At 39.5% G+C, this 23,582-nt stretch overlaps 1 protein-coding gene across 1 annotated transcript in view; it reads right to left on the reverse strand.

Annotated features, from left to right (window-relative positions):
- Positions 1-23,582, reverse strand: part of cdh11 (cadherin 11, type 2, OB-cadherin (osteoblast)) — a 130,839-nt gene that overhangs the window by 50,226 nt on the left and 57,031 nt on the right. The window contains exon 2 of the mRNA XM_084735322.1: positions 20,883-20,948. The gene's annotated coding sequence lies outside the window, so the exon portion shown is untranslated. The remainder of the gene's footprint in view (positions 1-20,882; positions 20,949-23,582) is intronic.

The following is a 23,582-nucleotide window of genomic DNA, read 5'->3' on the forward strand; positions in this document are numbered from 1 at the left end:
ATGTAAGCAAACAATGCTCTTACTCTGTGCACATTGTGTAGAAAAGAAATAATATATATATATGAGAATTAAAGGATAGAGAGCTACAGGTATATTTCTATGTGCAGCCTCAGTCCTTTTTACATTGTACAAGGCCTCTCTAAAAGGGTGCAAACTTTTTTGTGCACGAGCCAAATGGCCAGTGAGGGTTCAAATTTTACCAGCCACTCAATAGAAGCCTTTTTTGGTTTGTGAGTGAAGCAAATCTACCAGCCACTTGCATATTTTACCATTTTTGGCAGGTTTCAAGTGCTAATTTTGTGCCCTGCTTTCAAATGGTCCGATCTTGAAAATTACGGATGTCCCGAGTCACCCCTGCATTCATCTACAGAGCAAACCCATTTTTAATCATTTGGCTTTGTCAGGTGCTGTTTGGATAGATTTTTATCCATAAAACTGATATGGCCGAAAGGCCGATTTTCACAACTATCTGTGTTAACATAATGGATGTTGACCACTGTAAACACTGGGAAAGTGGCTTTTTGACAGTGATAATTTATGATGAGTTTTAACACATCACGGTTGCCATGACTTTAACTCGATTTGCTGACTCACATTTGGCAAGTTGCTGTCTCCGTTCTGAATTGACCAGAGTGAGCATCGACTGTCCCCGAGCCACGACACTAAAGGATTATGTCGGAGTTAGCTAAGCGGCTGACATGAACAGGAAGTGGATGCAAAATGTGTTGTTTGTTCCTACGGCGCGGCCCAAAGGCGACATTCGTCCCCTCTGTGTTCTCGCAGCCACTGTATCATCATTTGTTCCTGCCACATTGGTGTCATTTGGCAAGGTGGCGAGTCTGTTCTGACACGAACCAAGATGGTGGCAGGGCAGAGGATTTTAGGACACTGCGTCATTTTGAACTTGCTGAGCTGAGACAGAAAAAAATCATATCAGATGTAATACACCCTTTCACTGAAGTTTGGTTTTTATAGAAAATATGCGTTCTTGTATGACAGGTACCTCTGGAACAGTCTACCTGTGGATATGAGGGCAGCTGCATCTGTTGAAAGTTTTAAATAGGTGATTTTACCATTTTCAGCAGCATCTGACGTGTGTCCATAGAAAAAACAACACTTCAAGGATGAAGTTGATGAAGATGAAGTTATATCCCACTTGATAAATTATAGACTTAGATCTTTTTAAAGAAGTTTTAAAAAGATACAATGAAACTGTAAATGACAGTTGTCAGGACATAAAACCAATGATCTGTTGATCTTTACAAGTCAAGACTCTAAAAAATTTAAATTAAATCAAATTCTGATATTAAAATCTGATGCCAAATCAAATTGTGGATTTGGAGAATTGTGACAGCCCTACGAACGCAACACTTCCTATATCTATTTCAAATTAAAATCATTTCAGTGGACACAACCCCTTAACTTCTTATCTAATCTTTTATTGTGCAGCATTTTCACTTGCAACTTGCTGACTTGCGACTCTACTCAAACCGGCCTTGTTCATGGGCTCTTATCTTCTCCTCAAGAGAAGCTGAGTCATGAGTGACACCTCGTGGTAAAACTTGACATTATATCAGGCCGGCCCAGGTCATCACCACATCAAGTTGTTATAAAGCCATTTCTGTTCTGATCTAAGAGTCCAGAGCTGTTTACAGTAAATTGACCAGTTCGGGTTGAAGATCCTGCCTGCGGAGATGCTCTCAAGGACGCCTCAAACACACAACAACTGGCTATTGCTTGGACTAAAACCTGCATCCATTCACTCACACAAAAGCCCCTCCAGCCAGTGGACCTCTCTATAACCCTAAACATTAGTTGAACCAGATGTGATCATTTTTTCCATTCTTATACCGGGATGAGAAAGAGGGTCATATGAGGTTTAAAATGAGATTTTCTGACTGTAGAATTCCGCTCCTGCTCTCCAAGACAAATCCCATTGCTACTCTGCTGTATATGCAAAGCTGTGGACTCTAAGTTTTCTTTCTTTTTTTGTTCTTTTCTTTAAACATCTCGTTCCTTCAAGTGACAGTTCTGCGAGCAGAGATTTAACGAGATGAGGGAGGAATGAAATAAACCAACCAGAGAGAATGAGAGAAAGACAACCAACATAAATGAACACAAAGAACGGTTGTGTTTTTTTTGTTAAACAACTGTCAAGTGGATTTTACACTAACTTGTGAGATGTTGCAAATACCTTAAATCACAGTAGTTTCTGTCTGCTGCATTCAAGCAAATGGATTAGAGTCTTGAAAGCTAGAAGAGATAACAAGATTTCCACCAGAGAATATAGGCTTGACAAGCATCATTATTGTTATATTTTTTGGGAAAAAAGGATTATATGAAAACTAAGAACTACAGAACGAGAGACTGAGGGGACACAGAAAACTAAAAGAAAGACAGTCAGTAAGACGGACCGACAGACAAAGTGTCGGTTCACTTTGGGTGTCTCGTTTCGGTGGCCGGCTCTTTGTGGTCTGTTAAAAGCTTAAAAACAGAGCGGTGCTGAAAACAGACACCCAGCGTTTAGCTCACACCACGAAACCTGAGGCTTAATTGCCTTTCAATTAGAGGAACTAATAGGCCTGTGTGTGTGTGTGTGTGTGTGTGTGTGTGTGTGTGCGTGTGTGTGTGTGTGTGTGTGTGTGTGCGTGTGTGTGTGCGAATGTGTGTGTGTGGTGAAGCGATTACAAAGACAGAGCTGCAAAGCTTTCTCAGCATTTGTGAAAATAGGTATTAATGAGAGGCTAGCAAGTCCAGACCCACAGTTACTGCAAAGTTAGTCTTCCCAGTGTGTGTGTGTGTGTCTGCATGCATACTCGTATGTGTGTAATACATTTGTTAGTGTGTGTCCACACATGTGAGGTTGCTGATTCCTGTTAAGCCATTAGTGAAATTCAAGTGCTAATTGCCACCCACAAGACCCCACGTCTGCTGTTTACAGACACACACACACACGCACACACAGTTTCTTCATGTACTATTATCTCCAATCAACCTCACTTTTACATCATTAGTATCGTTTTACATGAAAGGGAACAAATTACTGAATGTTCTAGTGCTCGTTATTGTCCAGGACATGGAAATCTAAATAGTATGTGTTAGTGCATCAAATTATTGTTTGATCTAATCAAAATCCAATCTAAACCAAAACTGCATACTTTCAGGATGATGTAATATGTGTTGAGAATTATATTGCATATAATGTATCCAAAAAGCAAAAATCCGTATGTGCCCAGCTGAGATCTGGTATTTTACTGCTGAAAGATATGTCAGTATAGCAGAAAAAAAAGTGGGTTTGGTCGGCATGCTGTTTGGCCGATACTGATTCCCTTTTTTTTTTTTTTTTTACTGCCCTTTTTACTGGGAGCTGTGCAACACTGCAGTACTGTTGAAGAATGTAACATCATGTATTTATTTAGTAAATATGGATGATGCACAAAGACTGAGTTGGCTGTTCACATATGAAATTTCTAGATTAGCTATTACCCAGAGAAACCCTGGGAGATGAGAGAAAAAAAACAACTCTTTAACATGATTGATTTTAAGTTTGTAATAGTTTTTAGTGGACAGTTTATTTGAAATCTTTGAATTTTCCTGAGTGACAGTGTTGGTGCTTTGTAATACAGTGGTTTGCTTGTTTACTTCTGCTCATATTTATTACACAGAAATAAAAATTAACGAACCAACTAATGATTGAGCAGTGTATAATTATGCTGTTTATTGAGCTTTCCCAGCATTCCTACTTTATCAGACAGTTGCGTTGACAAAGATCAAGGAGAATACAGTGACAGACAAACAGGGTCATGAGTCTGCAATCTGTATTTGATCTTGTCTATTTTTTTTCACTGACACACAGTGCAAACACCCAGTCAAAGGCGCATGGCACAACTTCACTGACCACAATGACTGACCAAGTTTTATCCCCATAATGTAAGCCTTCATCAACACAACATTACAGTCACACAAACATCCAGATTCCTTTCTTTTTAGTTTAACATTCTATGAAAACAGCAAATTTAACTCATCACCGTCTAGCTGACTGATATGTCTGGGCTTGTGAAATCTGGGTTTATCAAGTCGACTCTAACTGTTGAAACAGAAACACAAAAGGTGGACTATGAAAGTAAGAAATGGCAAAAATCTAGGAGTGACTGGAAGCAGGAGGTTAAGTGGTTAGAACGTGACACATCTAAGGACACAATGTACTGCTGTTTGTTCCATTACTTTGCTGAACTAGCGGAGATGTCTGGCCAGTTTTTCATCTTAAATTATGCCGTTGGAAAACACCACACCACATCACAATTCATGGGAAGAATGGAACGAGACAAAATGTACTTTGGCCACCAAATCTGGGGGCTTGGTGACCCTATTGTAGAAGCGTCTATGCCTGTCAGAGGTGAAAAACACAGTGGGTGTAGGCGTTCGCCACCAGTAGATGTGGAAGGGACTAGCATTAGTCACAACTAAACCATCTCTCCCAAGGTAATGTACTTTGTGTCATGGAGCTTTGATAGATTTTTGATGGAGAGAACAGTCTGAAGAGGATCAGTTTCCTCAGCGAAGCAGATCTGTTTCCTCTTGGGAGACACAAAAGCATCCACTGATGCCCTTGAGTGGAAGGGGCAGGGACTCACTTAGCTTGGAAGCAGTAAATGAAATTGGTAAATAATGCTGAGGGCCTTGGAGAACAGTTAAGAAACAGGTCAATGATTTCAGGAAAAGTGCTAAATGCAAGCTGCTCACGGGAACAGTACAGACACAGGAAGAAAAGGAGGAGGGAAATAATCATGTTGCGAGTCTTTGTCATCTGTAGATGTGGCACAGAAAGTGTTCACTCCTTATTTAATGGCTCTCAATAACAATTCTGTGTTAGATGCCAGTCACATCACAGGCATAAAAGTGTAAAGGCATATTTGAATGATATCTTAGTTTGCAGCCCTGTCTTCTTTAAATTCCATTTATATACAACTTATTTGCAAAAGCAACTTGTTTTCGGGGGAAATTTAAGGCTAAATGAAATATGTAATATGTAACATATCTAGCAAGCTGGAAAAATGCTGAACATATCAGTAAAACTGTAACTGACACGGTTTAATTTGTTTTCCACCAAAACAGGCATGACATCCATTTCTAGTGACTCAACGCAAACTCCTGACTGTGGTGTTTAAGTCCTGCCCTTTGTTCACCCTCCATCCAAGTGGTTAAAAAGACTTAAAGTATTAAACTATTTATATATAATAAATAATTGTTAAACTAATTTTTCATGCAAAAACTGCAGGAAATGTTGTTTTCATCCTCCAAAATATGGAGATTTCACTCTTTTCTTTATTAATTATATTAAACTGAATATTTTAGGATTTGGGACTGAGAAACAAGACATTAAAAGACAACACCTTGGACTGGACTTTTTTTACCTGTCCATGTGAAATTCAAAAGTAATCAATTGCACACTTTTTTCTGTCATTATTACAGTAATGCCAGGCTACATTTTAGAAAAAGAAATTAATAAATAACTTCTCCAACATTTCTACTGGCCCAACAAAAAAGTTGTGACATGTTATGTTAATTTGAAGAATGCCAAATAAACAAAGTTGTTATTGAAGAAGACAAACAATGCACTGACAGCACGCACAAACTTTAATTTGTTGCATTCAGCTAACTAGCACCTAATTAACTCTGCCACTGTTGTCTAATTCACACTCACAGCTAAATTACTCTGTTTAAAGTTCTTTATTTCATAAAAATAAACTCTGTTTACATGTGTATTTTTGTTTTGCTCAGTTTGATTAGCGTCCTCAATTACTGAGAATCACACTAATTTGTATGTAAATAATATGCAATTTGTGCTAAATTATGTGCAATCAGGACAATTCTTTCTGCTAATGAGACAGAGATGGCTTTTTAAAGTCATTTGGAAAACATGTTTTGTGACTTGCTAATAGATTTGAGAATCAGTATTGTTTGTTTAGTGCTTTGACCATGATTCAGCTCTATAAGACAGCTGACTCCTAATTTCATGTTATGCATTTAATCAAAGGATGCATTGGTTATTGTCTTTGCAGTGTTAGACTACTTCAAACATAAGTACTCATTTAAGTATTCATTCAACACACTTGAGAAAACTTAAACAGTGAAGTCTGTGCTTTTTGCAACTTTTTGTATTCACAAACACGCAAACTCTTCCCAACATTGTCCTTTGTACGAAAAGCTGAGACAATGAATTTGGGGAAGGAAAATATGTTTTCAATGCAGTGAAACATAATGAGAACATAAACAATGGTGGTGATGGGGCGAGCGTTTCAGCGGGGTGCGTCACTCTGCTGTTCTTGATTTGGCCTTTTGAATTCGTGAGGAAATCCTCTGGGCTGAAAACAAGTTGATGACCGAACCAATCAGCTCTCTGTGTTCTTGCAAATGAGCAGCCGAAATAGACAGTAAAAACAACGGGCGGGCTGATGAGATACAGTTTAAGCTCGAGGCAAAACAATGTAGCTCCAATTAGCCTGCTGACCGCTGTTTATTGGCTATTGGCCTGCATGGGAATGCCTTCTTCATTGGCTTTAACTTTGTGCCTATTAGGCCTTTCACTCCTGACAATTGGAGAGATGAACTCCACATTAGGGATACTCGCAGTTAATTATGACAAGTAATCTCCAAAATGCCCAACACTGGAATTAAAAGTGTGGAAAATTAAAAAAAGAGGCAATGTTGTGTAAAGACCTTGTACTAACTATGTTAGAATTGACTTGTTATTGCCTTAAATGGAAAGATTATGAATGTGGTGTTGGAGGGCATCCTTAATTAACCAGCACTTTAATTTTGCCTCTCTGTGTTGCTCTGTCTTTCCCTTTCTCTCCCTCTGTTGTTGTCTGTTTTCCTTCTTCTACACTCTTTGAAACAAAGGTGTTATCCTGTGCAACCTTTTAGAAAGGTTTCACTTGAAACACTTCCAGAGAGAGTTCTGGTTAGAATAGAATATGACGTGGCCACTTTGGTTACTTTGGCTATTTTTGTCTCTTTAGCTGGAAACCAACGTTTCAGGTTCCAAACCACTTTATTTTTCATGGTAATGCCAAAAACGGTTCTTGAACTGAAACACAAACACTTTTATTTCATCTTGTAAGGGTGCTAACAAGAACTCACTGGGCCTTTTTCCACCAACATGGAACCATGGTTCCCATGGATCAAGAACCTAATTTTGAACTGTTCTGAACATTTCCACCAAAATAAATCGATTCAGAGGCTGAAAAGTTGGTTCTCAGCCATAACAAAAAAATAGCAGGTTTTCCTTGAGAACCAAACTGAGTGCATCACATTCTACAGGTTGTGTATTGTGCAGCACCTTCTGTTGATTACAGCCTTGATTACAACGGTTCCACACTTAAAACTTAGGGCTGGCTCACTAGATAGCACCAAGGTTCCAAGATTCTCAAATAGAACAGGACAGATTTTTTTTTTTTTTTTTTTTAAATGGCAGGGCGTTCTATCAAGAACCCTTGAAGAAAAAGTCATTCAAGAAGTTTAACAATCACTGTAGAACTCTTTCTCCCAAAAAGAAAAAGAACCCTTAGTCTTACAAAACACTCTTGATGAAACCGTTATTCAAAAAAGGGTTCTTGATAGAACCTCAGCCCTTCAAAAGAATCCTTTTGGAATGATTTTTTTCTCTAGGAGTGTATATAGGCTATCTCTCATCCTTTCTCTTCTTTTTCTGTCACAGTCCAGTAGGATCCATCCTTGCAATTATAGCTTTGCATTACAGCGTTTGAAAAGCACTGTAATTACAGCAGAAGACTTTTGGAATATACCTCGAAATGGAAAATGAATATGGATAATCACATGGTGCTGCAGAACATCACAGAATTATTGCTTTTTTCATTCTTGTTTATCCGATTTTTCCCTTTTTTTAATCTCTTTGATTAAATGGCTCATGACCCTTCAGATGCAGCCAAACATATTGTTGCACTGCTTTCAAAAAGGATCCAAAATCAATCATCCAGTCTCCGTTTTCATGTGTATACACATCCACACATTGTTAATGACTGAAGTACTTCAAAAACAACTCGCTGAGGACATCTGCAGAGGTTCAGAGGTCGCAGTCGCGTACACACGCGTCCGCCGCAAGAGATTCATGACACTGTCACTGCACCTTTTAATCTGAGAGAGCCAGATAAAAAGACATACGAGTACGACAGGAGACGTGCCAAGACAAACAGAGAGAAGAAGGGAATCGTCACTGGGAAAAGATGCTGCTTAATCACAAGAATAGACACACACGAACACAGACACAATTCCTGGAATAGAAATGGGGGAGGGTGGAAAGTTTGAGGAATTTATGCTATGGAAAAGTAAGCAAAACCTGAGACTCTCTATGCCTCTCAGTCTGTCTTTCTCACTCTTTTCTGTGTGTGTGTGTGTGTGTTTGTGTGTGGTTTTGGTCTATAGCCCCTAAGGGAGGGAGAGAAAGAGAGAGGTGGGGGGGCAGGAAATGGTGGCGTCTGGAATTGATTTGAGGCTAAAGGAAAAATAAAATACTTCAGATTCTTAAAGGCTCGGGGAGCGGGGACAGACGACCACAAAGAAATGAAGAAAGGTAGGGGAGAGAGAGAAAGAGTGGGGCCACATAACCACAAGAAGAAAAAAAAGGGGGGGGGGGTATAAAGCAAACATAAAGAAGGATTTATACTTCGGCAATAAAGTCTGTGAGGTTGCCATGAGTGCACTGTGACCCAATCTTTAAAAATGCACAAAGAGTTATACAGGCTACCAGATATTGTGATTCTTCTGCTTGGGCAAATTTGTGTGTCTTTGTGTCTGCTGCTGGTGTAGACTGTTGACAGCGAAAACAGCAATTGAAGACTGATTATAATCGGGCTGAACCCTGAAAGTTGAAGATTGAAATCATCAGTTGGAGACCCCTCAGCTGACTGAGATTTTTTTCCCTTTCGGTCAGTGTGCATGACAATAACTGGATAAAACAGAAGCTTATAAAAATGCAGAGAGAGCATTTCAATGTAGAATTCTAAATAAGGGGAATCATAAGTATACTTTTATATTATCTGGTACACTCGTTTAAAAGAAATATCCTTGAGGCAATATGCGCTAATGGTTAATTTATGAGAGAAACTGAAATGCGTGGTTGGCAAACAAGTTTCAGTTCTTGATTTTAGCTGCGTCATTGTACATAGAGCAATGCAACAACATAGCAGGCTGTCAACTTTACAAAGTGAGTCTCAAAATCACCACAAACTACAAAACTAACCATGGTGGAAGCAGAGGAGAGTGATAGAAACGGAGCACATTTGACACGCTGTCAGCCAGTTCACCCCAGCGGGGCAGGTGAGGCATGCCAGTGACTGGTTCAGATTGTTATTAACGTGTCTGACAACTTTATGGAAAGGATTGCTAGACTGAGAGACATTCCTTGAAAGAGTAAGCTACATTTTATTCAACCAGATACGCGTGTTTTGTTGTTCTTGTCAAAGGCACCAGGCTCCCTTTGCAAAACTGATTTTAACATCGTCAGCTTTCAAACTCAACAGAAACAAAATAAAACTCAAAAAAACTATCTTGGCTTGTTTGCCCGCCCATCTGGTTTGGTCAAAATAAACTAATTCACGGCATGATTGAGCGCAGAGTGTGCAGGGCAAGAGGCGCCGCGGTGCATTGGGATTTTATAACTGAACTATAGGACGACGCACAATTTATTTTCTCTGATTGTGTGAAAATCTGACTTCATATTCAAGGCATGAGATTGTATTGTAAAATATTAGCACCAATTTTGCAGCAGTGTCAGTCAATGAATGAAGCTATATTCAGGAATATAAATTAACCACTTTGTCATGATGCAGAGAAGCTGCAGCAACATCACAATGCTAAAATAAAATTCAGGTTTCGTGTGGAAATCAAGAAAAAGGTGACCACACAATCAAAGCGGAGATTGAGAAAATACATATAAGGAGGAGAAGAAGATGATCAGTAAAGTGTGCAGCACTGTGGAGAACTGGAGTGAAGGGAAAACGAGGAAAAAAGGCAGAAGAAGGGGCGAGTAACAGCAGGGAAGGAGAGAATTTTGAGACATTCCTGCAGTGGCTTGAGCTTCACTTTAAAACCTGTTTCACACCACAGCTGTGAAACTGTTTATTTTCTATCCCATTTCAACAGCAGTGTGAAAGCATCTGTGATCCCCACACATGTAGGAAATGTTTCTTGACAAGAGGATCCTGACTGAGCTGAACCACAACACTGCAAAATGGCAAAAAGTTTCGTAACCCAATGAAATGCTCAAAAATCACACCTTGATACTGACACATCAGTCTTATTTAGAATTATGAGGATGCTAAGTCCAGAAGCTGAAATGACAGAGAAAAGTTAAGAAAAACTCAACAATTCAACAATTTTTTTTGAATATCACTAACTTGATTTGTAAATCACATTTCTAGATAAGGTGATTAAGAAAAACAATTAAAACTATGGAATAAAAGGACAAATATAGGCCTAATCAATAACACTAGACCACTGATGACACAGGAATGTGTCGTCTACAGTCCCACAGAATTCCTGTGGGATTCCTGCGGGATCAGAGTCAATTTCACTAGTGATAAAGGTCTGGGATGGGCCGGGAAAAAAGTTAATGGGAGCGGCAATGATAACAACAATAGGTCTGGTTTTTTGTAGACACTTCTCTGTGGGTTGACAAGAACTGGATAGGACGCCATTCTTCCAAGACTGGGATGGAACAAGAGAGGATTTTTTTAAGAAATCCGCTCTGAATATTTTTAATTATTATTTTTAGGTTTGATGATAATAAAGTCCTCATACTCAGATGGCCCAAACTAGGATCACTATCAAACAAAGCAGCCAAACCTATTTCTTCCCTTGTTGATCCAACTTCCAGAAAAAATATGATGAAAGTTGAAGTGTTGCTCCTTTTGTTGGGGGCCCCCAACAGCCCATTCAAGGACCACTGTTGGTCCCCAGACCCCAGTTTGAAAACCACTGTACTCGAAAAAAAACAACAACAAGATTGTGTCATATTGCGCAAGGGAACCTTCAGTCTCCTTTGAAAATCAAAAATAAATGTGTGCATGACAGGATACTAATGAAAAAACTTCATAATCTCTCAAATGTGTTGCTTTGCCAAAATGTCTCTGCTGTAAAACCTCCAAATCCGGCCAGCGTTTACAACAACATTACATCAGCTGCGTTTTTTTTTTTCCATGAGAAAAGTGTGAATTACTACACTGCGGAGGACCAGTGAACGTGCCATTAACTGATCAGCAGGAAGCTCGTTCATCTTATTAGCAAAGCTCGTTAAACCGACCACAACAATGATGAGCGCTGTTGTGTGTTATTGGCCCCATGCAACAGTTTACGCAGCTGCCAAACCGCTGCAGACGGAGGAGAAAAGAGGCAGGTAAAAAAAAAAAAAAAGAATTTATGCTGCCTTCAAGTCCACAACAAATGTGTGAAATTATGTGGAGAATAACGGATGATCAAGTTGAAACTGATCAGTCGAAGCAGTGGGGGAAGAAAGAGAGCAACAGAGCGGGGATTTGTGTCCAGCTAGGTTAGCCATGTGCGTTCATGCTTTAGCAAGCTCAGCGAGTCTGTTCCAACACGATGAATAGAGACTAAAGATATTAGAATATGAGACAGAAAGAGAGGGAGAGATATCAAAGGAAGGCTGAGAGGATAGGAGGTGGAAATCCTCTTTTTTCCTATTCTTCCCCATAGAGAAATGAGAGAGTTAATCCTCAGGGGCTTACATTTGTTTTTTCTCTCTCTATCTCTCTATATTTCAGTATCTCTGCCTTCTGACATCCTCTCTGCTCCCTCCTGATCTTCACGTTTCCTCCCTCCTGTTCCCTCTTTGTCTTTTTCCTGCTCTCATTTCGCTGTTAACCATCATCCATATTTGCATCTCTTTTTTCACCCCTCCATGTTCTCCTCTTGTTGAATTCCCTCTGTCCCCCATTCTCCCATCTCTCCCTCTCTCCCTTCCATCTCTCCTCGCCGGGTTTATGGGTTTATGATGCATGGTAATCTCACCGCAAACACATTTATCTGCTCATTCTTTATCTTCCTTTCTCTTTCTTTTTTTTTTTTTGCTTCTTGTTGCTCAGCAGGGCTCTGAGCTGTGAGATGATGCTTATAGGATATTTACATTCGATTTGTGCGTACGAAACAGAGCGAAATGTATGGAGAGAAGAACAGAAGAGGGGAGAACAAAACAAAACGGAGCAATGAAATGCAGAGCAGAAAAGAGCAAAGAGGAGCGGAACATGCCGAAACAGAGCAGTGAATACAAATTCAGAGCACAGCGCTGCAGATAAAGGCCAACGCAGAGCAGAGCAGAATTAAAATGAAATCCATGCAAGGCCTACATGCAGGGATAAGTAAAAAAAAAAAAAACTGACATGTGATCTTTAGAAATCTGTGAGGAAAAAGAAAATCTGTCTGTCTGTCTCTGTTTATCCACATTTAAAAAGCAATAATCATAAAAAAAACATCACATTTGGGTCAGAAAGTATCGTTTTTATAGTTCTTGTAAAACTCCAGTGCAGGTGGCTTTATGGCAGCAGGCTTGGTTGATCAAGCCAAGCCTGTAATCTCATATTGGAGGATAACTCCATATCTTGCATCCTTTGAGTCCCCCCAAAAGCAATTTTCCTCCATTCAGAAATGCCATTTTCTCCTGATAGTGGATCCCTTAAGCTCTCAAATTAAACAGCGTCACCTGATTTCATCTCTTAGTGTTTTAAAAGCTCTGATTATTACATCATCACCCGTGTCACTGTTTTATAAGCAAACATTTAGGGCAGATTTTTACAGAAAATCAGGCTGCAACAGTGAAGAGGTTTCCAATGTCCCAACGTAAGACTTTGTATGTTTGCCATATTTGCAAAATGAAGTATATGGAAGTGCCTTGAACCTATATTCTCTCTCATGGCCAGCAAAGGGACTCCACTGGTTGCAAAAAGAAGTCCAATTGTATTGAGTCTTATGGGAAAATGGCCCTACCTCACACTTGATTTATGACGTCAGTAAACAGTTTCCTAATGAGTTTATGGTCTCAATTGATAGTTACAAATCTTCCTCTATACAGTATAATGTTCATTTTATAAATTATGGTCCCATTTAAAGTAAAATAGATGATAGATTCTCACTTACAGTGTTTTTAGACACATAATTTAGTGTACTATTTAGCTGTAATACACAAAATGGTGTGACCTCAAGGCCAGGTTGTGTCTAGAAGGGAATTTGCCTGAGATTTGTACACCTTTTTTCTTCATTGCGCATGTTTTACAAACTATTTTTCATAATGATACTATGCTGCAAGATACGGGTAGGTCTAGGGACAAAAACCAGCTGGTTAAATTTGGGGAAAGATTATGGTTTGTGTTAAAATGATCACTCTTGCAAGGTCTTTTGTGGGTCTGGGGTTCCCTTCTAGACCAAGTGGCCACCACTGGGTGTCCAGTGGAGCCTCCCAAATCACAGATCAAACTGTAAAACTGCTGATCAAATATGGATTTTGTCACTAGATTACCTATTTCTCACTTGAAATGTTTTTATAAATGTAATTTAGTGTGCTGCTTAGCTGTAATTCAAGAAAAATTTGGCTGGTCGACATTATTTCCCACTGAACGGACGAGCCCAAGTCAGAGTACGTCATCCACCAGCTCCACGCTCTCGTCTATACTGTGCTCTGTTTGCAAAAACCCAGATGGCAACCCTTGTAAAGCCAGACTGAAGGTTTCTGAATAGTTGTCCACAGACCAATGGCTGACATCATGGTTGCTCTGTCCACTAATACGCTTTTTGTAGTGTCAGGTAAAGTCTCTTCTCTGCCCGCAGGAAGTGACAAAGTTTAAGCGAGAAATACAATGGTTACTTAAGAAACTAAAATAAGTGTTTTCTGCCGTGGCATTTCAAGATTGCTGGGTATTGGAGTTCATATATTTCAGTTGCCATTTGAATTCGGCAGTCAGAAGGTGCCAGAAGGTGCCTAGAGCATAAAACGGCAAAATGTCAGTGACATTCGATTGTAAGTTTTAATTTAATGCTAGTGTTAACTCTGTAAGAGGGAGGATTCCAAATTGCTAGATATTTCATGAAATGAGACTGCAATTATGCCATTTTGTAAGTGTCAATCCACACAATAGCTTCATCATTGCTCACTTACAGACTACTGTGCCATCCAGAGGAAAAAAAAAGACCCCTCTCACTTTGGATTTTGTCTGCAGCTGAAAATGATCTAAAGCTGAAAGAGTCTGTCTTCAAAACTTCTGATGTAATGTACTTCACACTCATTTTCAGGCATTAAGCTGATACTCTTATTCAGAACAGTGAAAGGCTGAGTGCAAGAGTAGTATAAGCTTAAACCACTATATTGCAAATAGTACAAAAGACATCCAAAGAAGGGGGGAAATGCTTTAAAGCCATAGTCGGTGTCCAGAAAGCATCGGTAGTGACATGTTTCTGTTATCCTTGAATGATCCTAGAGAAGTGATGGCAGCTTGAGCGAGCAACACTAGGCAGTTTTTTTTTCCTATGAAGGCTCCATTAAAGGACTGATGTTTCAGAGTTGCCTGATATGTGGCTTCTTGCCATTTTCTGATGATTCATCCACCCATCATCACAAACAGCTAAGCCGGTCTGCAGTTTGAAATCAACCTTTTTTTCCATCTTTTTCTGAAGTGGTCACACAATCAACAGGTAATAACCAGCTTCCAGAGCCAATTGATCACACCAGCAACTAGAGGAGTGCACTCAAAGTGGAGATCATCACCAGGCAACGTGAAAAAAATACTTGGATGTAACACCTGTGTCATCACCAACATTTTGATCAATAACTGTCATTTAATTACAGATTTTTCTCAGACACTGTAACAAATTACAATTACATTTATTTCTGTAATTTAATAACATGTAACGGTAACACTTTGTAATAACTATTAGTAATAAATAGTTAATTGATAGTTGATAGTTATTTCACTGTTAAGAATTTGTTAATGGCTACCAAATGGTCTGTAAATCTCATTACATAGCGAGACGAATGACATTTATTATGCTTTGTTAATGGTTGATAATTTGTAAACTGTTTATAAACATTATTTGGATGGTCATTATAAAGTTGCAGTTGATGGTTATAATACCTTACATACTTTCCATTTTGTTCCGTCCTATTACTTTATCTGAACTGACACAGGTAACGTATTATTTTAACCCGAAGCAGGATCTTATCCTAAACCTACCCCAGTAATTTTGTTTCCTAAACTTAAGGAATAAGTTCCAGTTTTATGAAGTTACCGTGACCTTAATCTTTGTGCCAATTTTAAAGAAATTCCTTCGGGACGGAGCTATCGACTTCACAAGAATGGGGTGCTCCAAAAACTTGATGCCTCAAAAAGAAATGTTTTTCAAGGTTTTTCAAAAGTTACGAATCTGAGAGATCTTTCAGCATACAGCCACAAATGTGCACAAAAAAATTAAGAAGATGGGTTTAATAGTATGTGAGATTAGCTGAGGACAAGGTCACCCACTCTCACAAGTGATCGCATGATCTCCTCCAGGCTTCCAGCAGGTGGAGATGATAACATACAAATTCAAACTCCGACCTCTGATATCCCAGTAAGACAGCGCCAGATGATGGATGGGGATTGGAGCAGCTAGGATATGGAAAACAAGCAAACTCTGTAATTGAGTTATGAACACACCAATCATACTTGAGCAGGTGGTCAGAATAATCTGTCAGATGTGTGTGTGTCCTTAAGAGCAGAGATAGTGAGGTTCTTGTTTTTTGGGGTGAATTTGGTTTCATTTAGCTTTTATCTGCCTGCTTTTGAACTGTTGACATGTAAATGTAGTTACCAAGTTCAAAGAGAAACAGCCTTGAATCCATCTGAAGAGCTCAGGAATGTTTACCGGTGTGTTTACCAGGAGTGTTTACTGGCAGACTTCTTCCTGGCAACCCAAACTGTCACTGTTGCACCTCAGTGGAATAATTTAATCGCATGGCAGCTGTTTGTGTGAGAGTGGGTGGGAAGGGGCAGTGCCTTTAAAACTCTCTCCAGGTTTTCCTGAGTATTTTATTGATGTGCGCTTTTCCATATCTAGTTCTCAATCAGTCAGACTGCAGGGTGATCAATACTGGTAGAGGGCATTGAAACTCACTCCATGTGTGTGTTTGTGTAAATCCTCGCAAAAGGAATCTTCTCCTCTCTAATTCCTGCTCCTTATCTCTCCCCGCAGACGCCCATCAGTGTCACATATTTAAAGATATATGAGACTGATAGTTAACGAGTTTTAACAACATTTTCCTACTCTGCTTCGCGCTCTCGAGGAGGGCTTATCAGGACTGTGTTGCACCCTCCAGTGACTTTATGTGTTAATAACATACAGTACACTGCTGCAGTTTGCATTTTCTGCTCACTTTGTTAACATTCACTGTTGCACATGGGTTCTGTCATGTTTTGCAAATGCCAGACATTTTGTAGGTTCAGAAAATAAATTCAAACTGCCAGTGTGACATTAACCAGAGCTTGAACTCCCTGAAAGACGATATATAAAGACTCTCATTCAGACACATTTTGACCTCTAGGCCCTTTTTTAAAGGAGTGATCTGTAATATATTTACTGTAATAAACCATAAAGAACCACTGTGTATCATTTTAGGATAAAGGGCTTAACTTTACATTGACATTCAAGTGACAGTTATAAACAGCTGATCAACTTCTAGTGAAGGACTCACCATCGCTTGTTGTTGTCAATTTATGAGGCTGCACACATCCTGCGCTCCTGCTGAGCTCCTGCAGCCCGACTTTCTCTGCCATGTGTAAGGAGCTTCGACAGCTTCAACCACAGATTGTATATTAAACAGGATTACAACCTGATTTATACAATCTAAGGCTCCAACTCGCCATCTAGACTGCTGTGCACTTTTGTTTGTAATGGCTACATATAGCTCCTTTAATGATAGATCCATGCCTCTGTCGTCACAGCTAGCTCTCTATGCATGTTGAAATCATGTTTTTCCTTGTTCTTAAGTGGCCTTGCAATCAACACATGATCATCCAGAGCTGATAAATCATATTCACTGCCAGACTCCGCTGTTCTCCAGACTTGGAACAATTACAAAGAAATGCACAAGCAGTGCTGACAGAAGCAATTGTGACCTGATTGACCCACTTTTTGAGGCACAAGTGTCTTATACACAGAAGATCACATCATTAGCAGATAAAAACAAAAAAAACAGGGTTTTTGAGTTGGCTTTTTGATGTGGTTTGGTATAAAACCTTTGGCAGAAGCATACTGTCGTTTCAGGGGAATTCTCACTTCAATATCTCATTTTGGAATCGTTACGCTGCAGCTACTCTTAATCTGCAATGATGCTGCTGTAAGCATTACATTTGCTGTGGTTAATGCATGCAAAATCAGCACACAAGTCAAGTAAATGTATTGCATGCATGATCTACATGCAAACAATGCCAAAGCAGCAAATATAGCAGCAACAGAACTTCTCATGTTAAATAGACTTCCATCTTAGAGCATACTTGCCAACCTTGAGACCTCTAAAATAATGTGATGCCAAAAAAATGGAAGAAACTATTATTCATCAGTTTCTTTCTTTCATTTATTTTTTGCCCGTAAAGGAAAATTGTTGCAGATGCCCCTTTCCTTTAAAACTTTCCTTAAGAAACGGGTTTTCTTAGGAAGTCTGGTGTCACCGTGCTGTTGTCTGGATGGAAACAGCAGAGTTTTAGAGCCATTCAGTGCTTATATACACTGGACATTGTCAGAAACTGGTTGTGATAATGACAAGGAAAAGAAAGTCAGAAATCGGGAGGAATACAAGAGAATTGTGATCCCGAGAGGAAACAGGGAGAGGGCAATGAAAAACTGGAGTCTCCTGGGTGAATCGTGAGGGTTGGCGAGGATGTCTGAGAGAGATTTGAACTTATTCTTGACATTTCGATATAACTACTCCGTGATGACAAGTGTGCGTCTCACTGAACCTGGAGTTGGCGTGCTGAGGATTGTGCAGCCAAAGTTTGCAGCTCTGCCGCCAGACAAGATTACTTCTACCGAGCCTCAAGCCCTCAGCTGAGGCGAAGCTCTGCGGTTGAACTGCCTGTAAGCTGAAATAGAGCGTAATTTACAGAAACTATCTCCCCATCTCATGAAAACACAACAAACGAACGGAGAGAATGAATGGTCGTCCTAATGTCCTCCTGCTGTCTCCCTGTGTGAGACTGGTATAAACTGAAATAACTGAAAAACATAGCCCAGGGCTGCCGCATGCGTGCACGTACACTCACATAAAAACACACAGGACGATAAATTTGTTGCTTTCTTTCAGCAGTAACGGGCCGAAAGAAAAAGGCACTAATCTGAGAGAGAGTGGTGGTGAGGTTGGGAGGCGGTGATGTGACCTGAGACTGGTTCAGATAAGCACTTTTGTTTCTTTTCTATCTCTTTTTCTACAAAGCTAACACACACACACACACACACACACACACACACACACACACACACACACACACACACAGGATCTTTGTCAGTTTGCCTGCCTCTGAGTTGTCACGGTGACAGAAGAGGTCATCTGGATGAATGCGTCCTATTATGGGATATGTGCTCAGATCACAGTTTGCAGGTCAAAAGGTTAAACATCCAATCAGCAGCCAGCGTAGCTAAACCCTTTGAAACCAAGAATCATAATAAGTCACCAGCGGAATCAATGGATGTCAATGAGGACACGTTTCATGGGCAGCCGCAAAGTTTAATCCAGACAAAAAGCAGATGGAAGCAGAGTTTAAGTCTTCATTTATGTCTGACTGATGTGAGTTTTTAAAGGGCAACACTTAAGCCTGCAGTAACTGATACTTTGCCAGTATTCAACATCTATAAATTCAGTCATTCTAGTCCCTCAGTGCAGACGGTGTTTCCACAACAGATGAATTTGATGGCTGGTTTAGTCTGGCTGGTATTATCGGCCCGACACTGGCAAGCATTGTACGTATATATTATATGTATCCTTTTTCTTAATTCAGGTTTCTATTTGTGTGTTTTATTCCTAGTTATTTGTAATTAATGAAAAATGCCAGTGAAAGTTTAGTGTTTCAGTTTCCTGATATCATTTTGGATAATAAAATTTATTATCAAACCATAAAATATCCTGTCAGTGTTAACTTTGATTTTTGAGGGCTCATTGCATAAAGTGTGTTTATTTACACATTCTACGTATTTCACTCTGTATAAAGAATATCGGCCAATACATCGATAGCATGAGTGACAGTGACATGTTAAATCTAGTTGAGTTGTCATGATCAACTCATAAAAGGTTACTCATATAAACAACATAGGCTTACTGATCAATTTCAACATTAGTATCTAATTAACTGATGCTGAAGGAGTGGATGAAACTCATTGGTTAATAACATGTGAACAGTGGCTTAATAGGAAAACCAATACATTGATCTGACCCTGGTATACAGATGTTGAATGATAACATCCTGTATGTATACTGCTTAGGGATGTAAGTATTCAAACAATTAAAAATGAATTAAATGAACAATCATGTACATTTTGTCTACCATTTCTCCAAAACTCCATAAAGGTTGTCTCATGGTTTAGTTTGGTTTGCCCTGTTAGTCTATAAATGGCAGTAATTGTGCCTCGTGTGTGTTGTTTTGAGCCATTTGTTGAGTAAAGACAGGCGGACTCTAGCAGCTGTTTCAAGCAAGAGCCTTATTATTTTATTATTCTGTTGAAATTGTTTGTGCCTCATAAAATTACGTTAAACAGAACTAATGTGCCACTAGAATTGTTTAGATAAAACTTAAACTGAGAAAATGTCTGTTTTATCTTATTAATTTATGATTAATCGATTGTTGATGTGTAATCAGTTTAGGAAAATGCACAAAATGTTCCAGTTCTGCCGGTGCAAGTCTCATTATAGTATACTCATTACAATGTGTTTGCATACAAAGAATCATGACTATGATAGTGTGTTGGTCCTTGGTATATTCATTTTTAATTTGTGGTGCTTGAACATATGTGTGTAATAATCTATTCATCTGTTTTCTTCCAACAATTCTTCACACCCAAAAGTTCTTTCAGATTTGATCAAAATATTCAATGATTTGTTTTTTACCGTTTCCCGCCTGTCCTGCTGTCTGTGACTCTTTCTACCTATTTGTCTTTTTCCTGTTTCCGGCCTGCAGTTGAAGGATTAGAATGTGCTGTTCTGAAATCGGCTCGTCAGCCTGCCAGCCACTGATAAGCACACTCAGGATCGATTAGATCTGCCTTTAATCTATTCAACTTTTTCCAGGCGAAAGGAAAAATGCTTAGTATGGGAGATGTGAGGTGCGTGATACGGTGACTTTGGGAACACGTGCCCAGAGGGCAAATGCATTGTAAGCCACATTTTCAGGCATGAGACCGTATTAAATATGCATTTTTACAAGTCCTCTTTAACAAGCCGCTGTAGGCAAATACAAGCTAAACAATTCAGAATAATTTTCTATTAAGCATGAAGGACAGAGATCATTACTGAGAGAGACAGAGGCAAAAACCGGAAAATGTCTTTATAAAGGAAGAAAGACAGGAAGGAGGGAAGAAAGAAAAACGGAAAATGGCACAAACAAATATAATGATACAATGAAACACAAAAGAAAGAAAGAATGAATGAAAGAATTAGAGATAAAGCTCTTAAACAGTGCACTTCACTCTCAGTTGCTCTGTATCTCTCTGAAAGAGACTGAGCCAGTTTAATAGAATGCTAAGCAGGCTGGTGGGGCCTGATGTGTCAATGCCAATTCACAGCCCTTTTGATTCCACACACAGAGGGAGAAAAAAAAAATGGCAGAACGCACCTTTAGCTCATTACTGGCGTCGGATACGTTGAGGGTTTTCTCCTCGGCACGGCGACACAGATCTGCCTGCGAGAAAGAGGGGAGGGAGAGAAGAGAATTTAGATTAATCACATGTAAGAAGTAGCATTTATCGAAGAGGAAAAGGGTTCAAAGACATTATACATTATGTGATTATGGTGTAATTAGATATGTGCTAATTGAATGTACTGTATATCTCATTATGTTGCGCATGTAATTATGCAGGGGATGGAGTAAGAGGAGAGGTGGGTGGTTTGTTTATGTCACAATAGTTGAAGAAATGAAAGTAAAAGAAAAACAGGAAACAAATGCGAGGTGAGGGTTTTGGCTTGTAGATACACAGTAAGCTTTTTGCCAAAGAGCACTACTCAAACTACATGAAAGAATCTCGTATGCAAATTTGAACATTAGCAACATCACAAACAAACCTTTTGTAACCTTTAAATACATGTGAAGCTGTCAGATACTCTTTATAATCCTCCTTTCTTAAGCTCTGGTAATGAATTTTAAGATTAAATGGAGCAATATGGAGCAACTGTGCATGCAAAAATGAGTACTGCAGTCCAAATAGCGAGTTGGCGCCATAGATCATAAATTAACTAAGCTGAAGTCCTATTTAATATACGATCTGTGGTTGAAGTGAGTTGTTTGCACCCGTCACCTCCTCCCCAGAGTCAAGGAAACCCCTGCATGCCACAGGAGCTTTGCAGGAAGTGTGCAGAACTGTTTATACCTGTCAGTTGTCTGTCAATGTAAAGCTATGCCTATTATGCTGAAAACAAAACCCCACTGCTCTGAAAATACACACTCTGGAGTTTGAGTTAAGTGACTTCCTGCCAGACTCCATTAACATTTTGCTCATCTTGACCACGACAGATATCTACACCTTCTACAAAATTATTCAGTTTCTTACGACTCATAAACAGACAATTACTCATTCGCCAAACATTCAGCATTAATTTGATCTCTAATAAACATGAACTGGGCAAACAATAACAGTTATTCTGACCCGGAATGGAAATTTCGAAGGGGGATGCTGTGGCTGTAGCGTTGTTATCATGTAGTATTTCAGCTTAACATGATTCCTTGATCTCAGCATGACTGGAGTGAGTAAAATATAAATAAAAGATATTTAATTTGTGTGCTGACTTAAATTCACCGAGCCACTTCCTGGATGTGCAGTGCACCATCCTGCAGCTACTTGGTGCTTGTTAAGAGTTTGACCAAACAGCCTAAATGTATGTATATGGACAGACTGCACAGTCTCATCATTATGAACAGAAAAAACAAACTCAGGATATTTATCATGCCCTGGCACCAGAAAATATGACCAAAATATTGCCTTTTTAAGAGCGATTCCCATAAAGAGATAAAAATTAACAAAGATTAGATCATAAAAAGTATCATCCCTTGAGCCTCAGCCTGATTTAACCTGTGCCTCTACTGCATTATTGCCCTCAAAATATTAAAAACACAGAAGAAAACAGTGTTGCCCTGCTTGACATATTCCTTCATTGAGATGAATAGTCAGTGTCGCCAGACAGTGTTGTTTACTTATGTTTTTCAGTATTTTGTAGCAAGAGTAATGTTTCCAGTTAACTCACGGTGGTGAAGTGAATCTGAGGCTACAAACAAACTTTCAAAAAAAAGATGACTGTTTGAACTCAGCCGGTCTCTTTTCCTTTAGTGGTTGTTAAACCACCTTACTGCAATTCTTGGTGTCCTTACTCTCACCTTGTCCATTATTTTCGTATATCAGGACTGAATGTGTTGCTGCTAACATAGCACACAGTGGGACTTCAGATATGAGCAGAGGTGCAGTGAAGTGTCCTCAAGGACACAGCGTGGCACCGGGTTTGCTGCAGGCAATGAGGACCCTTTCTTTATGGGACTGTGTCTTACAGCGAAGCCAAACAACTTTAAAGCAACATTATGTAACTGCTCTACCTTAACATAACAGCTTCAAAATCCTCTTGATGCTACCATGACTTGAAACGGGGTAAATGGTGCTATTCCCACTCTGCGTACGCCGCCTGCCTGTTCTTGCACTACATGACTTTGGTGGCCGAGTCACAACGAGCACATAATGCTTACAGCATGACCAATCACATTCCACTGACTTTGGGGAAAGTGGATCATATTTTAGGGAAGAAATGTTGGTTTTCCCTCAGATGTCCTCCGGATGCTCTGCCTCAACTCTGGGTGATTTACAGACTTTCCTGACGAACAGTGAAGGAAAGTGCTGCTATATGTAACCAATGTTAGCTCGTAGCTAACTAGAACTTGGAGCTGAGAACAGCAGGGAAGTATTGGTGTTTACACCACTAGCACAGGCGCTTTGGACCGTTGAGAGGAGGAGATTTTCAGACAAGCGAGCAATGTAGTCAGGCTCAGGCTAAGAAGAGAAAAGGGGAGAGTGACTGAGGAAGAGGCTAACGGACAAGAGTAAATGTCAGACTTGCTTTGAGTCTTTGGCAAGAGCTTTGTGAAATACAAGGCTGTAAGACAGACGGAGAGCTGGGCTTCTTGCTCTACCACTAGAAAGTAATATAAGTTGTTTTTCAATTTCTCATGTTCTTCGATTCAAACATGTTTCTTTTGCACTTACAGCTAGTTGCTATGCAATGTTAAACTACTGAGTCTTGATTTGTGAAGATCAACAAATCATTGTTTTTATGCCCC

The sequence above is a fragment of the Lutjanus erythropterus genome, chromosome 14 (assembly GCF_056507025.1).
Source record: "Lutjanus erythropterus isolate fLutEry1 chromosome 14, fLutEry1.hap2, whole genome shotgun sequence".
Classification (NCBI taxonomy): Eukaryota; Metazoa; Chordata; class Actinopteri; order Lutjaniformes; family Lutjanidae; genus Lutjanus; species Lutjanus erythropterus.